This window comes from Stegostoma tigrinum, chromosome 11, assembly GCF_030684315.1.
Source record: "Stegostoma tigrinum isolate sSteTig4 chromosome 11, sSteTig4.hap1, whole genome shotgun sequence".
Taxonomy (NCBI): Eukaryota; Metazoa; Chordata; class Chondrichthyes; order Orectolobiformes; family Stegostomatidae; genus Stegostoma; species Stegostoma tigrinum.
This window is the reverse complement of record NC_081364.1, coordinates 88,284,593-88,304,235: the sequence shown is the minus strand read 5'-3', so window position 1 is coordinate 88,304,235 and position 19,643 is coordinate 88,284,593.

The following is a 19,643-nucleotide window of genomic DNA, read 5'->3' as shown; positions in this document are numbered from 1 at the left end:
TCCAGCGAAAGCATTAAGCATGACTTTTCAGACGTTGCTACTGCAAACAACAAAAGTGAACACACAGGCAAAGGCTTCGAGAATTCCAAACCTGCTCGTTCATTTTCTTTGGGATAAAAGATCAATTTCCCATCAGATAGTGATAGTGCCTCGATCCACAAACAAAAAGCTCTTAACGTATAACAGAAACAAAAAAGGACAAGGCGAACACATTTTCAGACACAGAACTGCTCACAGAACAGGCAGCAGTGATGTTGGCATTCCTGTTGTTGACTGAATGAGTTATTACTGTGTCCAGTGCTGAGAAATGCAACCATGTTTCTCTCTTTGAAAACTTGGTAGAGGACTCGTGGGTTTGTTCACACACTTCGAGACAGGGCAGACATCAATAGAATTAGGCATCTCAGGAACTACGTTGAGATGCATTTGACAGAGAGGGTAAATGAGGAATGCGTGATGCACTATGGCACCAGGACATCAGGCTTCTGGTTGACTTGGAACCGGGATGCTTTCGCACCAAAAGCAAATGTGACACTCCTGCACTGAAGAAAAAAAAAACAAATAAGCACGCCAAATGCTCTCATAAAAAGAATGAACATCTGTGCTGCACAAATTGGTCGATATTCAGGAGCAGGAAGGAGATCAACTTAACAAAGCTTTCCACTGCAATCCATTGGTATTACCCTCCTTTCCAAAATGGAAGAGTTATGACAGCAGTAGATTTGTGTGCCTTATGAGAACGCAAGTTTCGCTCAGAACAACAAACAAGATAGTTCTGTTCACAACAATCCAGAGACTTGTAACTGTAATAGATTGAACACCACTTATTCTGCCAGTTTTGAATCGAGGACTATCTCACACATTAGACGAATGTGATAACCACTACACTACATAAATGTGCGGCCAAAGCCACGCGCCCCCTGTCCTCTGTGCAGCAATCGTTCAACTATTTATATCTCTGTTTCAAGGAGATCGATGCTGTCCAGCGTTATTGTCATTCTTAAAAGCAAAAGCTACCATTCTCACTGCACGACAGTGCCCGGCGACAATATCAGATTCGCACCAGATGCCGATAGCCCTGAAATCAAAACAAATATCCACGCAAAGCTGACTGCCTCTTGAGAGAGAAATGATGGAAACTGCAGATGCTGGAGAATCCAAGATAATAAAATGTGGAGCTGGAGGAACGCAGCAGGACAAGCAGCATCTCAGGAGCACAAAAGCTGACGTTTGGGGCCTACGCCCTTCATCAGAGACGGGGATGGGGAGAAGATTCTGGAATAAATAGGGGGAGATGAGGAGGCGCACTGAAGATGGAGAGAAAAGAAGATAGGTGGAGAGCAGAGTATAGGTGGGGAGGTAAGGAGGGGATAGGTCAGTCCACGGAAGACGGACAGGTCAAGGAGGCAGGATGAGATTAGTAGGTAGGCAATGGAGGTACGGCTTTAGGTGGGAGGAAGGGATAGGTGAGCGGAAGAACAGGTTAGGGAGGCGGGGACAGGCTGGACCGGTTTTGGGATGCAGTGGCGGGAGGGGACAAGCTGGGCTGGTTTTGGGATGCAGTGGGGGATGGGGAGATTTTAAAGCTTGTGAAGCCCACATTGATACCATTGGGCTGCAGGGTTCCCAAGCGGAATACGAGTTGCTGTTCTTGCAACCTTCGGGTGGCGTCATTGTGGCACTGCAGGAGGCCCATGATGGACATGTCCTCTGAGGAATGGAAGGGGGAGTTAAAATGGTTCGCGACTGGGAGGTGCAGTTGTTTATTGCGAACTGAGCGGAGGTGTTCTGCAAAGTGGTCCACAAGCCTCCGCTTCATTTTTAGAGGAAGCCATACCGGGTACAGTGGGTACAGTATACCACAACAGAGATGTGCAGGTGAACATCTGCTTAATATGGAAAATCATCTTGGGGCCTGGGATGGGGGTGAGGGAGGAGGTGTGGGGACAAGTGTAGCACTTCCTGCGGTTGCAGGAGAAGGTGCCGTGCGTGTTGGTGTTGGAGGGGAGCGTGGAGCTGACAAGGGAGTCATGGAGAGCGTGGTCTCTCCGGAAGGCAGACAAGGGTGGGGATGGAAAATTATCATGGGGGGTGGGTCGGATTTTAGCTGGCGGAAGTGTTGGAGGATGATGTGTTGTATCCGGAGGTTGGTGGGGTGGTATGTGAGGACGAGGGGGATCCTCTGGGGACGGATTTGGCGGGAGCGGAGTGTGAGGGATGTGTTGCGGGAAATGCAGCAGACGAGGTCTAGGGCGTTCTCGACCACTGTGGGGGGAAAGTTGCAGTCCTTGAAGAACGTGGACATCTCGGATGTGCGGGAGTGGAATGCCACATCCTGGGAGCAGATGCGGTGGAGGCGCAAAACCAGCCCAGCTTGTCCCCACACCCCTACTGCATCCCAAAACCAGCCCAGCCTCTCCCCGCCTTCCTAACCTGTTCCTCCTCTCACCTATCCCTTCCTCCTACCTCAAGCCTCACCTCCATTTCCTACCTACTAACCTCATCCCGCTTGCTTGACCTGTCAGTCTTCCCTGGACTGACCTATCCCCTCCCTACCTCCCCACCTGTATTCTCCTCTCCACCTATCTTCTTTTCTCTTCATCTTTGGCCCGCCTCCCCCTCGCTCCCTATTTATGCCAGAATCCTCTCCCCATCCCCGTCTCTGATGAAGGGTGTAGGCCCGAAATGTCAGCTTTTCTGGTCCTGAGATGCTGCTTGGCCTGCTGTGTTCACCCAGCTTCACACTTTGTTATCCTGCACCTTGTGAGATTCGCTTGAGCAACAAATGTAATGTACCTTTCTGAAAGTATATATGACTGCACCACATTTTCGGATTCACCCAGATCACATCTGTCACACGCTGAAAACTCACAGTGTTACCCTTCCGTTACTGAGAATAAAGATTTTACTCAGTAAACACACGCGGTAACAAAAGAAGATACATTTCCTTGTGATTTGGATGTCGTTCAGGGAGACTTCACTGATATTTTCCGCAGAATCATCTGAATCATTTAACTCTGTCCCCATTTGACTTGGAGATACCCAGGCAGTGGCCGTTTTCATTCTGTGACTCTGAACAGTTTTGTTTGTCAGGGATTGGAGTAGCGTTTTCCCCTTTAAAATATCATTTAATGTACAAGCTGCTGCACCTACATACGGATGTCTGGGACTTCTCGGAAGGAGAACGCAGCTCTCACTCAGAAACTGGAAACCAATAGCTGAATAAAAGCAGCACAAGGGAAACCATGTTTTGGGTAGTGATACTGCTGAAAAGATGAAACACTGGGCTTCACTGGAGAAGGCAAGGCTGCATGTAGCCAGGACACCCAGCATGGGTCTTGAACTCATGATCCCTAGATTAAAAGTCTCATGCTCTACCAAATGAGCGAGCTGGGCATGTCGTGAGAGCACCTTAGTTTCCCATTTCAGACTGAGACATTTCTGAGACAATTATCCACCTCAGAAATCTCAACTTTCCAGTTTAATCCTCTCAATCACAAAATAACATCATTTATATCGTCCACTTTTCAGCTGTTTCTCCTTCAGAGCGTTATAATCCATTTTCAGCGCTTGTCCTGGAATTTAACATTCAAAATACGTACTTTGATGTTGGTGCCCTCATTCCCTGCAAGCCCATGTGACACTGAGACGGTCTGTGAGATGGTGAAGCTGCTTCAATGATCCCCGTCTATCCTGCCACAGACTGCATGAAATGTGCCTCTGTCTGCCGAGTATCACTCAACATTTTCAGGACTTTGTTAGTTCAGTGCATCAGCAACTTCTTCCACTTCGCATCTGGGTACTGGATTTTCACAGTCTGTTAAAAGAAGATACAAAAGTCAGGAAGAATTTCCTGCAGCTGTTCTCAAATGAAAAAGAATTTTCACCACTTTCTCACATGGGAAGAACCATTCGTCAGGAGCGGGTTCCCACGAGTTGTATCTGTTGAGGTTTCCCAAGTGGATCTCAGAGAAAGTTTCACGCACTTGGAAATTGTGTCAATAATGCTTTGAGGTTTATTGAGTGAGATATAGCCTCACTGTGTTTTCGTGAGCCTGTGCTCGGTGTATTGTGGGGTTGGGCCCCGACAGGAAGATCTTGCCTCCCAGGGATGGGCAGGAAGCGGCTGATTGAAGCTGCAGTGGCCACCTTCTGCTGGCAGTGGGGAATTGGAGGCTGTGTGGTCAAATCCTACTGCTTGTCCCTGTCTCACTCAGTGTGGATCTGGTGAAGAGACAATCATTGATGGGTTTGTTTGATCCCAATTTCGTCATAGACTTCTATGGGTCAAATGTAGTACATAACCAGTTTAAGTGTTTGATCATTTTGCTGAGAATAACGGCATTCAAAGCAGCATGTCTGGAATCTTATTGGGTAACAGTGGAGCTGACAAAGATTGGAAACTCTCTGCTGAAGGCACAATCCCGAGTGACAATTTTCTGTGTCACGGAAATGTCAAAGGGTAGTAAAGGCAGAAGAGCCTCTGTTCCTGGGTAAGTCTTGAAACACTAATCTTTGAACTCAATCACCAAACGTGATAACTAAATGCACCACAGAAATTCCTGGTGCCAAGATCTGCAAAAGCTCCTAATTCAGGATTTCAGCTTGTTGTGTGGCTGAGTTTCTGTTTTCAGAACCTGTCTCCAGTTTATGTGTGATAGCAAGAACTGCAGATGGGGCATCCTTGGAGGAGACTTTGCAGTTAGTTGGAAGTCACTCGGAGATAACAAGAACTGCAGATGTCCTGATGACTTGTCCTGAAGAAGGGTCCTGACCCACTCCATTGACTCTCTTGCCCCTCTGATGTCGCCCGACATGCCGTGTTCCACTAGCTGCACACTGCATTGACACCAGATTACGTATAATGTTTACATGCAGCAAAGGTGTGGCATTAACACAGCCATGAGCAACAATGGTGGTATTCGACATATAAAGCTGATAATTTCCCCTGGCATTATAATATAAAAAAATGCGTAATTAATCTATTTCTGACAGTCACTGGACCTGAAACGTTGATTGTGTTTCTGTAAACAGAAGCTCAGTTTCTCAATCAATTCCTGTTTTGTGTCAGAGTTTCACAGTTTCACAATTATTTCTTTTGTGTTAAATTGGACAACATTGAGGACGAAATCGATTGCCTTCCCGGTTCAGAAAAGCAAACCAGTCAGAAGTGCTGTCTCTACATTAAATTAGAACGGCATTATTTTGATTCTCTGACTGGGAGTCGCACCCCGGCCACGGTGGTAAAAATGCCGAACTCTAGCGACTACACCGCCAGAGAAAGCAATAAAAGACGTTGTATGTTTTTTTCTCAATGAAACTGCTTTTGACTTGTGACTTTTTTTTGCTGCAGATCAGTTTCCCCGTATTCGAGTTTTCACAACGTGGAAAAAAATCATTCGTCCCATTGTGTCAACAGCAGGATTGTAACTTTTTGATTCTTCCAGATACTAATTCCAGGAATATACACAGTTCCAATTCACTGTCATCCGAATGTCTCAATGGATAATGTGTCTGGCAGACAGATCAATGGACAATCGGTTTGCCCCCTTCCTAATTCAGGTGCTTTTTGCAAATGTTGTCCAATTACTTCAAAACTGAGGTGACCACAGCTGGGCATGTGGTCTCCAGCACAGCAAAAGACCCGTCAGCCCATCAGGTCTGCACTAGTTGAGCTAACGCCACCGATGATAAGAAATTCTATGAAATTTCTATGGTTCTCCTCTTATTTCCTAGCACTTGACTTGCAGCCACACCAAGTTTAACAATGCAAGTGTTCATCTAATTGCTTTTTAAATTGTATGAAACTTTCTGCTTGCTGCGCTCTGTCAGGCAGTGAGTTTTATATTCCGACCTTTGGTGACGTCGGTGAAAAGGATTCCCGTATCCCAGTAGTGGGCCCTCTTCCAACCTAGAAGATAGTAACAAACCCTTCAGCATCTGCCCCCAGCTCTCAATCATAGTCGGCAATATTCAAACGTATAAAGGAGCACTGCAATGACTTTCAAAGTCAGCACATTAACCACTCGATCACAACGACGGAAGTGTGCTTTACTCTGGTCACTTTTCCAGGCCACTTTCCCTGTGCAACTGTGCAACAATAAATCATTTATGGGTTTGTTTGAATCTAGTTACTTCACAGATTTCTAAAATGTTAAATTCGGTACATAGTGAGGCTGGTTGTTTCAGACCAATAGATAAAATAAGAATACATTTAAAAACTGAGCAGATCTGGCAGCATCTGCGGTGGGAGAATCAGAACAAACACGTCAGAACTCAGTTTCCTCTCACAATTACTCCCAAACCAGTTGAGTTTCTGCAGCAGATTGTTTTTGTTTCAGATTCCGGGCAAGAGCAGCTCTTTACTTTAGCTATTAAGCCAACATCAAAATACATTTGCAGTAACTCACCAGATAAAATTTCCATTTGGGGAATTTTTCCTGACCATATTAAAACCTTGGAATCCCGGGCAGTACATATGGACCCGGTGGAGTCACAGCAGCGCTTGGTCCACCTCGAGGGCTGCAAACTGTCAACTTCTGAAAGTGTGGACAAATTGCGCGAGAGAAACAGGTGAGCACCAAATTTGCACAATCACTTAAGGCAGATTCTTCGTGAATTCAAACTTCAGAATGCCTCTCTTGGAATGACAATTGCCTTGTATTAGTTTTACTTATCCAAAATAAAAAAAAACTAAGATATTCAATGTGGAGACGTGGAAACAGTCTGATCGCACCCTCTGCAGACACAAAAATATTACCAAGAACCAATTCTCCAACATCTGGGACCATCTTCCTTGGAGCGTTTCTTTGTCTTGTGTATTCCCAAGTTTACTCATTTTCCCTGAACCGAGATGAGGTTTGAATTTCTGATATGCAGGAACGAGACTCCTTTCAATGTGTCATAGAACATAGCACACAGAACACAGAACATTACAGTGCAGTACAGGCCCTTCAGCCCTCGAAGTTGTGCCGACCTGTGAAACGAATCCGAAGCCCATCTAAACCACACTATTCCATTATCATCCATATGTTTATCCAATGACCATTTAAATGCCCTTAGAGTTGGCGAGTCTACAACTGTTGAAGGCAGGGCATTCCATTGGCGTACTACTATCTGAGTAAAAAAAAACTACCTCTGACATTTGTCCTATATCTATCACCCCGCAACTTCAAGCTATGTCTGCTCATGCAAGCCATCACCATCTGAGGAAAAGGGCTCTCACTGTCCACCCTGCCTAATCCTCTGATCATCTTGTACGTCTCCATTAATTCACCGCCTGACCTTCTTATCTCTAATGAAAGCAGCCTCAAGTCCCTCAGCCTTTCCTCATAAGATTCCCTCCATACCAGGAAATATCCTGGTAAATCTCCTCTGCAACCTTCCAATGTTTCCACATGCTTCCTATAATCTGGCAACCAGAACTGTACACAAGACTCCAAGTGCGGCCGCAGAGTCAATGCACGGCCCCTTAAAGCAGGGCAGGTTTCTTGACTGTGCTCAGTCGGAAAGTTTGCCCTTCATTCTGCTGTTATTCCTGTTCCCACTGCAGACTGAGTTTTCTGTTTTGCTTCCTTAATATTTTTCCAACTGTCGAGTGACAAAATTTTGACAAAATCACTTCACAATCCTCTGTCTTGTGGTTCCCACAGGAAAGGCGAATATTCAGCTTGTCCTGGCCACATCACGACCCTAATATTTACAGTCACCCTGTAATTGATCAGAACGAAGTAGACTGTTGGGAGGGTGAATTGAACTGAACACATTGATGAGAGATCGAGTAGATGGGAAGGATCCATTTCCACGATCAGGGCAATGGATTGAGAAAGATTTCCTGACTTGGAAATATGTCTAGGTTTGGCCGATGCTAGCTGTGAATCCTGACCACTGGAACACCGGTTTGGCTGACAATAACCCTTGCGACTGGACTTGTACACTCTCTTGTGCTAATCGTCACATCAGTAGTAACTTCACCAGAAACATGTTTCCCTCGAAACTTCCAAACAGTGTATTTGTCACGGTGGCTGTCAATGTTTTAAAAATAGAACTGTGAGCATCAGCTATGGAGCTATTGTTCAGCAGACAAACTGTATGAAGATATAGAACAGACTGATGCTCACTGGAACACGTTTTGAGACGCTGTGCTACAGTGAAGGGGCGTTACCAGTAACGGCATCGTTCGACTCGTCTGATTCCAAACACGATGTTAGAATTTATCAGAAGTGTCTTGCTGAACTGATTCAAAGCCTTAACTATAGGACACCATGACTTAAACACGAATATATATTTCACTGAAGTGGGCTTCAGATCGGTGTGACAGGTCGGCACAACATCGAGGGTCGAAGGGTGTGCACTGTGCTGTAATATTCTGTGTTCTGTGGATCATCAAATAGCAGAATGAATAGAATAATGTGAATATAAAGATGACAAGTTCCAGAAGGGAAAACAGTGATACTTATTCAAACATCTGATGTCTGTTTTCTAGTTCAATTCACCGCTTCTCAAAGTGGGAACATTTGAAGTAAAACGGTGACTGTGGTTGTCTTTGTTGATTATTCACTTTGTGAGTATTTCCATTCATGCACATGACCCTATTCACACCACAAATCTGCAGCTTTTCGCTACTAGATTTCAGCTGGGTAAGTTGCGTAATAGATAACGCACCTGACATCGCATCTGAATATTGTATGTTTAACTCAAACCTGATTCGAGTGGAATTGGCACTTTTGATGGCTTCAAAAGTGTCTGTGTTTCTGAAAATGCAAGCAAGTTTCGCTCACTCCTCCACTGCATCTTCCCCATTTTTCAATGTAATAGTATTGAAGTGGCCTTACTTCCAACTCAACAATCTCATGAAGATGTAACACCTGCTCAGTTAATTTCTTCCTCCTCACCATGTTAGGTGCCAAGCACACATTCCTGATGAAGCAGCACGTTACCTGCCCTTTACTCAATCTGGTCTACTGCATTTACAGCTCACAATGTGTACCATGGCAATTGGATCCTTCCCCTCCTACTCTAAGATCTTCTGCAGTTCAGATGAAATTACCTGAAGCTGGCACTGGACAGGTAACACAGTCTTGGGAACTCTCTACCCCGGTGACATGAAACAGTGTTTATTCCTCTGTACCATTCCACATTCAAACTACATTTCTCTTTTCTTCCCGTTTTGAATGGCTCTCTGGCTCTATGGTAATTCTGCACATCCACTCTGGAGGCTCGTCTCTCATCTGCACAGCGAACAAAAATCTCAAAACTCTTAGGCCGTCTCAAAGGCTGCCACCCCTTCAACACTACCTCCTGGATCTGACTGTTTTCCTGTCTTGTAATAATACCGTTCATTCCCTCATCACTGACCAAATTTGACATGTTATTTTGGGGACATTCCTTAATCTATGGAGTGTCGTTATGTCCTCAAACACAACACACAGGTAATCATACACACCCTACACCCACACCAAGGTGTGGCAGAATTAATGATTTCTGGACCTCAGTTCCTCAAGCGAGCAACACTTGCTACACGTGTGATCACGGCAAACCACAAAGTGGTTGCTCATTTCCCAAATCACGCAAGCCTTTTGAATAATAGTCTGTAAATATTTGCCCCATTTCCATTTAATCTGAAAGTAACCTATACCAGAGAGTCAATTTAGGAGCTATTATCAACAATTGAACTTTTGGCTGGCCTGTGATTTCACTCTTTGGTTCGTTCTAAACCCGAAAGCCAGGCCTCAATTCACGCTGTTTAAAAAAAACTTATAACCCATGAAGTATGTTTTGTTTACATTACTTTCTCATACAACACCATCGTAATTTCTTTCCCATTTCTCTAATTTTCATTACTCTATTCTGTGTATTTACATCCATAAAATGTTACCCTGCCCTTATCTGCTTCTTGCCCATTGTCAGGAGACCATTTCCTTGTTCAATCGCAACTCAATCTTTCCCTTAATTCCTTTTCGGAATTCTCTTTGTCTCGTTTGCTGGTGTTCTAAATTCCAAAACTAGGTTCATTGTTCAACGCATCTCATCCCTTACTAGTTTATATACACACCCACGAAACAATCTACTTACTCAGCAGGGAAGTGTATTCCATGTTTGATGAGGTGACACCCATCTCTTCTGAACAGTTTTTTCTCCTTGCCAAAACACACTCATAATATCACAAAGTTTAAGACAACACTCATCTACATCATCCTGCAAGGCACGCATTTACTCCCCTTTCTGCCTTTGACTGTTGGTGAATCGTGTAGCACAAGTAGTTTCTGATATTCCAACTCTTGAGACCCTGTGTTTTGATGACTTTCCTGACTCTCGAAACTAATCCCACAGCGCCATTCTTTGCCACCGAGTCCTATCTTTTTATTTGAGATGAGTGAATAAGATTTCTCACAGAATTCTCTTATCACTTCTCACTCTCACTGTTGCTTTTTTTTTCAAAAGTAGTGAAATGCACGAGCCAGAATCAAGTCCAGGCAGCAATTCTCAATTGAGTTGAACAAAGTTGAAGTTTCAAGGCATAGCTGCAAATTACAGGGGTTTCGGTCGAGTGTAAAGAATCTGTTTGTGTATTTATTGTCTGTGAATAACAATGAAGTTCAGAACTCCCCCTTTCCATACATCTCGCCACCTCCACCATCCCGCAGCAATAAAATCCAAAAGAACTGTGGATGCTGTAAAGCAGGAACAAAAATAGAACTTGCTGGAATAGCTCAGCAGGGCCTGGCAGCATCTATGAAGAAAAAGTGTGAGTTAACGTTTCTGCCCTGAAGAAGAGTCTCCGGGTCCAAAATATGAACTCTTATTTTCTTCTTCTTATTTGCTGTTGGCAGACCCCATGTTATGAGAAGCCCTGGTTACTGCTTGTACTTTGATGTATGGATGTTTCAGCTAGGTCCATGCACGGCTGTCATGTTTGCCAGGGAAAGTAACAACGGTATGCATGAGCAGCCTCACTTTTGTTACCAAAGGTATAGGATTAACAACATGGAGCTTTGTTTCCCATCTGCAGATACATTTGATTGAGTGGGAAAGACATAATCTGCATACATCAGGTGGTGTGAATTGGGTGAGGGGACAGTGTTGGGGGGGAGGAGCGTTGTGGGGGGGTACTCCACAACGCCTTGTATAAGTGATAACCAAGCAAAAAAACTTATCAACAAAACAAACAACTGTGGTTGCCGAAGGTCTGAAACTAAATCAGACATCACTGGAGAAAGTTAACATACGTGAAAATACTTGTGTAAAGAGTCATTATTTTCGAATCCAGGTAATTTTGCAGGTATTGATTTTTGCAACTATGTGCTGACCTTGCCCATCAATGTCATAGAGTTTGTGAAACTGAAATGTGCTGCTCAAATGAATCTTTAAAACTAAAGCAGTAGAAATGGATAACAAAAGTCAAAAGATCTGACAGTGCCTACGAGAGGAAAGCGGAGACAACTTTAACTGCTATTTCCGTGGAGATGCTGCCAGACCTGCTGAGTATGGCTAGCATCGGTTTTTGTTTCAGATCTTCAGCATCCGAAGTTCTTTGTTTTATTTGAGCCTTTGCAAATATGCTGCAGCACTTTTTCGATGTTACTCACCAGTGCCACTTCGCCCGAGTGGGAATGAGCATTTGTTTGAATATGTGCCAATATAGTGGGCTATTTTGCCCAAAATGTGGATCTTCACTCAGCCAAGCAAATAGAGAATATTACGCCACACTTCTGACTTGTACCTGGCAGACAGTAGAAATAATCTGGTGAGAGAGAACGTGACCTATTACTCATAATTGTTTCCTCTGTCCTAGGCTTGACACCAGAAAACTTAAGTAGCTAATGAAGAGTCAAGCAGGAGTTGAAGCATTAACTTTTTCTCTGTACAGTTATTACCAATCCTCCTGAGCTTCTCTAGCATTGCCTTTAATTTCAGAAGTCCAGCATCTGCAGTACTTTGCTTTTATTTACAGAGGTAGTCAAGCAAATTTTCAACATAATTAGCAGTCTCCAAGAAAGGCTTTCAGTGTGTTTGAAAAATAATGAGTTATTCAGAAAACAAATGGCTGCCAATGAGCTAACCATGAAGAATATATTAGATTGCATGAAAGCATGAATGCAGTTATGAGACCTGTGTTATCCCCAGATATGTCATTTTTATTCATCTGCGCAGCAAATCAATTACAATCCATCAGCCATAGAATGAAATTAATGCTGCTAGTGATGAATAACAAAGAATAAAAATCGCACTACTCAGCTCGACCAGGAGTAAACACCACTCTTTCCTCTCACGAACTCAAAGCCCAAGCAATGAACTTTGAAAGAGAAGCACAGTTAAAGCATGTTGTAGTCTCTTGACATTTCCCAGTCCAATTATTGAAAAAATAACCCCACTCCAGCAAAAGATGCCAAGCTGCAGCAGCACTAACCTGCTTAGTTTTACAACTGTGGTAATTGCTGTAAGTCTGTTCTGCTTTTGATAGCATAATTATGGATGAATTAATCGACAGACAGGCCTTCTGAGTAACTTTGAACTTGTGATGCCATTGGCCATATTACAGTATGAGGAGAATCATCTTGTTATTTTAATGCAAAAATCTCATAATTCAGTTGTTTCAGTTGTTCTGAATGATAAAAAAAACTATATTTCTATCACAGCGCAAGTCTGAATATATTGTGACATAGAAATTGAGCATGACTGAATCCATCTCTCAAATGACTGATTTATTGAAGTGCTTGAACAATTGAAAACTTCCTGGCTGAATTGAATAAATCAGCAGTTTTAAACATCAAGTTACTGAACAGTGCAATGGAAAATAATATAGTCCGCTGGTTAATGATTGGTAGTGGTGCCTATTCAAAAAAGCATAATAACACTGATCTAAGACTATAGCAGTCATTGTTAAAAAGTGCTGTAAACATCTTTCCAATTAAGTACTGATTCCTCAACATTCAAGTTTGATGGAATCAGGATTCCTTGTACAAATGTTTGAATAATACAACTATTATAAATTTATCATTTATCGTGACAGTATACTGCAACATTTAAGGTTGTTGCATTAGAGGGGACATTGTCTGAATGGCAGATCATTGTCTGCTTGCCCCAGTGGTCAAAATCGACACTGAAGTTGCCAGCCAAATAAGTAGGAAATTCCCCTTCGCCTTGAATAATGTTTCCCAAGAAAAACCTGAGGCATTTTAATTTCCATCCCACATCTTGCTCTTCAATTTTTTTGATGATTTTGTTGCATGTATTTTAATTATTATATTTTACAGAAATATGTATCATTTAATGTTAGCGATATGCATTAAAAATTATCGACAGACTTAACATGTATCATTGCATCTCTTTTCTGCCACTTACAATGCTAAACACAGATATAATATTCTCCAAATCTAATTCCGTACATGCCTTGATGCGCATTCAACAATTGATCTCTTATAATACATTATATTATTGACTACTTATTTGTCACTGCCATAAGTTGTTTTCCATTCAGCCAATTTTGTTTGAACTTAACAGAAAGCCTTGGACTTCTTTTGAAGCATAGTTTCTAAGTCAAAAACTGATCACACAGATATAACTTTCACACAGAACCACGGGAAAGGAATTATTTTGTTGGAATTGAACTGACACCTTTCTTGTTCATGCACTCTATGGCATAATTTGCTCTGTTTCCTCTTTTCATGCTCTTTGCTACAGCTAATTTGGCAGTGATTGTGATTCTTTATCGAAGAGGATGTGGTCTTTCAGGATGTATCATTACTTACGTGATGTCCATGGCTTTTTCAGTTCTCTTGGTTATCATCTTAACCGTGATTATAAATCGGACAGGTGGCATTTATTGTCCATTCAGTTTCCTATCGATAACTCCAATATGTAGTCTCCGTGTTGTCCTAACTTATGCACTCATCGACAGTTCTGCGAGGTTAACATTCGCTTTCACCATTGATCGATTTTTGGCCATTTGTTACCAGTGGCTTAAAATAAAGTATTGCACAGAAAATATAGCGATGTGGGTTATCGGGAGCTTCTGTACGTTGAGCTTTCTGAAAAATGCCCTTCTATATTTTGTCTTTGAACCTTTGTACATAACTAATGGTGTTCCTTGGTTCTGTGTTATAAAGTTAGCATTTAGTACCACACGGGCATGGGCTGCATACGGTTTAATTCGTCCTATTTTAGCCCCTTGCCTCCCATTCATTCTAACAATAATTCTCAATACTCTGACAGTCAAGTACATTTTAGAGCTAATAAATCTCGAAGGAGACTCCGGAACCAGAGGTATGCAGTGAATCGGAGTGACTCAGAGATGGAGAAGAGGAAAAAGTCTATTGTTTTACTTTTTGGCATTTCAGGCAGTTTTATCCTGTTATATTCAGTATATTTTATTACAGTCCTTTATGTCCGGATTGCAAAAGTTGCTTATTATTCACGTTCCAATTATGGTGGTTCATCCTTTATCCTGGAAGAAACCGGGTATATGCTTCAGTTTCTGAGTTCCTGTACTAATCCATTTATTTATGTTGGAACCCAGAATAAATTCAGAGCCGAGTTAAAAAATGGAGTGAAATATCCTCTGAACTTATTTGTTAAGCTTTTAAAAGTTTAAATTTTTAGAGAAGTCGAGAAAAAAGATAGATACTGTATTTAACCACGAAATATCCTCTATTTAATCATTTTACCAAGGGCCTCAGTACTGAAGTTCATTCATTTTCCGACGCTGGCAAACTGTACAAATCATTTTGCATTGCTACACAACATGACATTGTCAACTAAATTAGCAAAATATCAGTATCCCATACGTGCTGGCTCAAGCCTGGTGATGTCCCATCGTACTCTTTTTTTTGTTTGTCATCACTGGGTGAGGAAATACGTAGGCCTGGGCTAGCTACTCTTGCGTTATCCGTGAAGCTAGCAAGGTGAGAACAGTTCGTGCATAACGGTTTTCCTTCTGTGACTCTTGCCCCAGCTTCACCAATTAACTGGGCTTTCTTCCATGCTACCTACTTGAGTGTTTATTCCTTATTGAAACTTTGTCAAATATTCACCCAGTTCCTGATCAAATAAAATTTGTGCGTAGTTCCACCACATGCTGCCCTTGTGATTACTCCAGAAGCATATGTTCAGTCTAAAATGGGCTGTCACCATTTCCCCTATTATCTTCTCAGTATCGATGATCATAACTAGCATTGCTACTGTTAAATTTTCTACATCTGCAATATGTCTGAGGTGAACAGTCTCGATTCTTCTGTGGCTGTGCACCATTGGATAGCTTCTTATCTGATGGTGCATGGAAGGAAATGTCATGTTCTTTCTCTACCTTTGTTCTGCAGCACCGTTATTCAGTCACATATTCTTTTGATCTTATTAATGACTAGTGAGATTTTTGAGTGCATTGAGAGGGCATTTGTGTCGAATGACCTCACATTACCCGGAACCCGTTCTGATGCGAATCCACAATTTATCACTTTCTCCTCTCATATGCTCGAGGTATATTGAGCCCAACTGTCGTCCAATACCCGCTACAGGGTATTTTCCACATAACCAGCTAGCCACATTGCATTCAGCTACACCACTTTCAACCCATCTTCAGGGGCAGAGATGAGAAACATTATATGTGACATGTCATCGCATGTTTTAGTCTATATTATCTGTTGTAACATATATTCTTATATATACATACATTTCTACTTGCTTGCCATTGAATATGCACATGATGCTGATAGTCGTGCAGTGTGATTTGTCCAAAATGCTACGAAAGACATGGTTCATATATGTGATCATTCAAAACTGGATATGTGCCAGTGAAGTCTAATTCATTAGTTCATTGAACAGAGAAATAGCAACCGTACTGAAAGCTATTCAGATGTTTGACCAATACAGGGGAGAAGGACATATGCTTCACATGCAGTCATGTCTAAATCTGTTCATTTACTTTTATCCAATCCAGGCAATTAAACAGAATTCTTCCAGTCCAATTATTCTAATTCAGACTTGTAAGCAGATGCTTGGATCAAGAAAATGAATGCTCAGCTCATCCACATTCACCATGCAGACCTGTCAGGTTTGTCCAGAAATTCTCCTGGTAGCACCTCAAGGAAAATTCAGAACTCCAGACCATGACACATGGAAAAAAGCAGTGATAAAATGTTGAACATTTATTCTGTCTTCTGCTGTGATGCATTTGTAATTATTCCTCATGGTGCAGTCGGGCATTATATATTTGAACGGAGATCTGGCCATGTTAAAAGCACATGGACATAACTTCGCTGGTGACTTCCAACGTTCCTCATTGACATGCTCACACACCATTAACAGTACTTAATGCTCTAGAGTTGCGAGCACCGTGCTTAAGCTGGGTTGTCGATCTTCACTGGATCTGAACTTTGGGATTCGCTGTGGAATATGACGTATCATTGAGAGATAGATAATTATGATTTCAATTTCATTCTGTCTTAATTCAGTGCTGCTCAGTGACACAAGTTGATGCCTGACGCGCAAAGAATGAGATGTTTCAAGATGTGAAAATTAGAAATCCGTATTAAAATACAGTCCTAAAATGCTATTTCCCATGTCTCATGTTTATTTGTTAAATCATGCCAAGTGATCCGCTGATATATTCTATAAATGTTTCGACATGCTTTCGCAGCTATCTGGTGTTTCAAATTAATTTCAAAACATAACCAAGATCAATCAGAATCAATCATTGTTTCATAGACTAAGATTTGCCACTTCCAAAAACCATAGATAAGATCATGTCAAAATACAATTGTGAAACAGGGACAGAGCTTTCAGCAGTAAAACACTGTTGAGTGAATGCACCAGGGCTGGGGTCATGGAGGGGCTGACTGACGACACTGCCAGTGAATGAAGGCTTTAAGTTCCATGCCTTACAGTGATATATTACAATCTCCTGACGATGTTACAGGTGAAGTAAAGGGAAATCAACAGATGCCATTGTGGGATGAGGAAAAGAAAGCTGTTGGACTCACCGTGAGTTCAGATCCAATCGTGGCCATTCACTTGTCAAATGCATGTAGTCATGTAGTCCTCCAATCCGCAGAGATAACAGAGGACCTAATTGTTTACAGGATTTAATTCATACTTTCCATGTACGGAATAGAGTGTTGTGTAGCAAACTTCCATGTTGCAACATTTTAAGTGAAGGACGCGCATCAAGAACTCATCAAAAACAATGACCCTTCCACACGTTCAGCGCATGGGAAGTCACATCCGCGATTCAGTTTTAGTGCAGGGCTCATAAGCTCCAACTAAACAAGGAAGCACACGACAAATACACTGTAGAAGGGAATTTCAACTGATAATTTTTCAGGGTATCGTTCATGCACTTTTCCCACACTCTTTTCTACCCATACATGTGGTGATAAAACTTCCTCTGTGTCTAACTAGAGGGTCGAGTACTCTTTCTTTCGTGAGACAGGAAAAGATACATTCGTGCTGAGATATAGTTGGAACTGCGGATGCTGGGGCCAGAGATAACACAGTGAGGAGCGACAGAAACACAGCAAGCAGGCCCAGCAACATTAGATGTGCACAAAAGTTGACGATTCAGTTTTGGACCTTTCTTTGGAAATGCTCAGGATGGTGTGTGGCATGTGGAGAGGGAGCTCAGAAATAAATAGAGTGGAGGGGTGGAGGTGCATTCCCCACGTGGATGGCCTGAAAACGGTCTGTTTATTCCTGTCCCACAGGCCCAACCAGTCCCTCTCCAATGACACCCTCATCCACTTAAACAAACTGGCACTTTCCTAAACAATTTCTCCTGTAGCTCCACCCTCTTTCTATCATCTAAGCAGGATATGGAGAACTGTTTTAGAAAGGATCTTCACGTTTCAAATGATTGAGATGCAAATTCCAGTAATAGGTCAAAGCTACAGGCCTGATTATTACATGGTTACAGCAGTGTTTGTCTAACTTCCCAAATTTCAAGCAGGCACATTGATAAGAATATACAAAATGTGATATATCAGTCAGCTCCTGACTTGTAGGTGTCTGCGTCTGTGGGAAAGTTTGTGAGTGCATGCATGACTAAGTTTATTTGTGGGTTTGAGAGAGTGTTTCTATGTCAGAGTTTTTGCATGAGATTTAATGCTTACGGGTGCGTGATTGATGTTGGTGTGTGAGAGTTTGAATGAGAGTATCTGAGAGTGAGTTTGACTGTGTGGGTGATTGTGTGTGCCTGTATCTTGTGTGAAAGAGAGTGTGAATTTGTGACTATATGTGCATTTGAGTGTGTGAGTTTATGGGCAGCAGTGTGACTGTGTCGCACACTGTCTTTAGTATCTTCAATGAAGGGGAATATCTGACCTAGAGGGATTCACAGCAAGGCTTTTCACGTTCATAATACAATCTTCTGGCAATGACTGGAAATGTGTCATTTATCCTTCTGTCTGTTAGATCTACCATCATGTTAACTTTCAGATATTTGTGAACAGGATCAGCCTAACACCCTGGACAAAAATATTTCATAATTTCTCAACATTTTAAACTGGAAAATTCTATTTTTCTCTTCTTCCAGCACCATACAAAGAACAACACAGCAAAGGAACAAGGCCATCGACCTATCAAGCTTGAACTGATTCTTAGTCCTTATTTAGACCTACAACTATTGCCCATACTATCCCTCTCTTCCCAGCATGGTCATGTGTTTATCAACATACACCTAACGTGCATGCTTCCGCCAGTTCTATTGTCAATGCATCCTAGGCACCCACTGCTCTCTGTGTGAAACATTTTCTTTGTTTTTCTTCTGGAAAATTTACACCTGTTGCTCTAAACCTCTGCCCTCTTGGAGTTGACCTTTCCACCCTGGAAAAAAAACCTCTGACTGTCCACCTCATCAATGCATCTCAATTTTGTGGACTGCTACGAGGTCGCCACTCATCCTCCTTCTTTCCAGTGAAAACAAACATGAATTTATCCAAATTCTCCCAATAATAAAAACCTTCCGGACCAAGAAACATCCTGGTAAACGTTCGCTTCAATTTCTGCAAAGCATTCACATCCCTCTGGTAGTGTGCACCCAGAAAAGCACACAATATTTCAAAACTGTCATAACTAAAGTTTTGTACGCCCAAAACATATCTTCCCAACTTTCAAATTCAATGCTTTGGCCAATGAACACAAGCGTGCTGTATGCCTTCTTGACCAACTTATCCACCTGTGTTGCCACTTTCTGAGATCTGTGGATTTGTATACCCCGATCCCTTTGGATCCCAATACTTCTCAGGGTACAGCCATTTATTGCATACTTTGCACCTGAAGTTGATCTTCCATATTGCAACACATGGCATTTTTCCGGGTTAAACTCCATCTGCCATTTCTTTGTCCATATCTGCAATCTTTCTGCATCCTGCCCTTTCATTTGACAATACTCACTATCTGCAACTCCACCAATTTTGTTGTCACCCGCGTACTTACTAAGCAGGCCATCTACATTGTCCTCCATAGATTACAAAGTGTGGAGCTGGATGAACACAGCAGGCCAAGGAGCATCTCAGGAGCACAAAAGCTGACGTTTCGGGCCTAGACCCTTTTCTGATGAAAGGCCTAGGCCCAAAACGTCAGCTTTTGTGCTCCTGAGATGCTGCTTGGCCTGCTGTGTTCATCCAGCTCCACACTTTGTTATCTCGGATTCT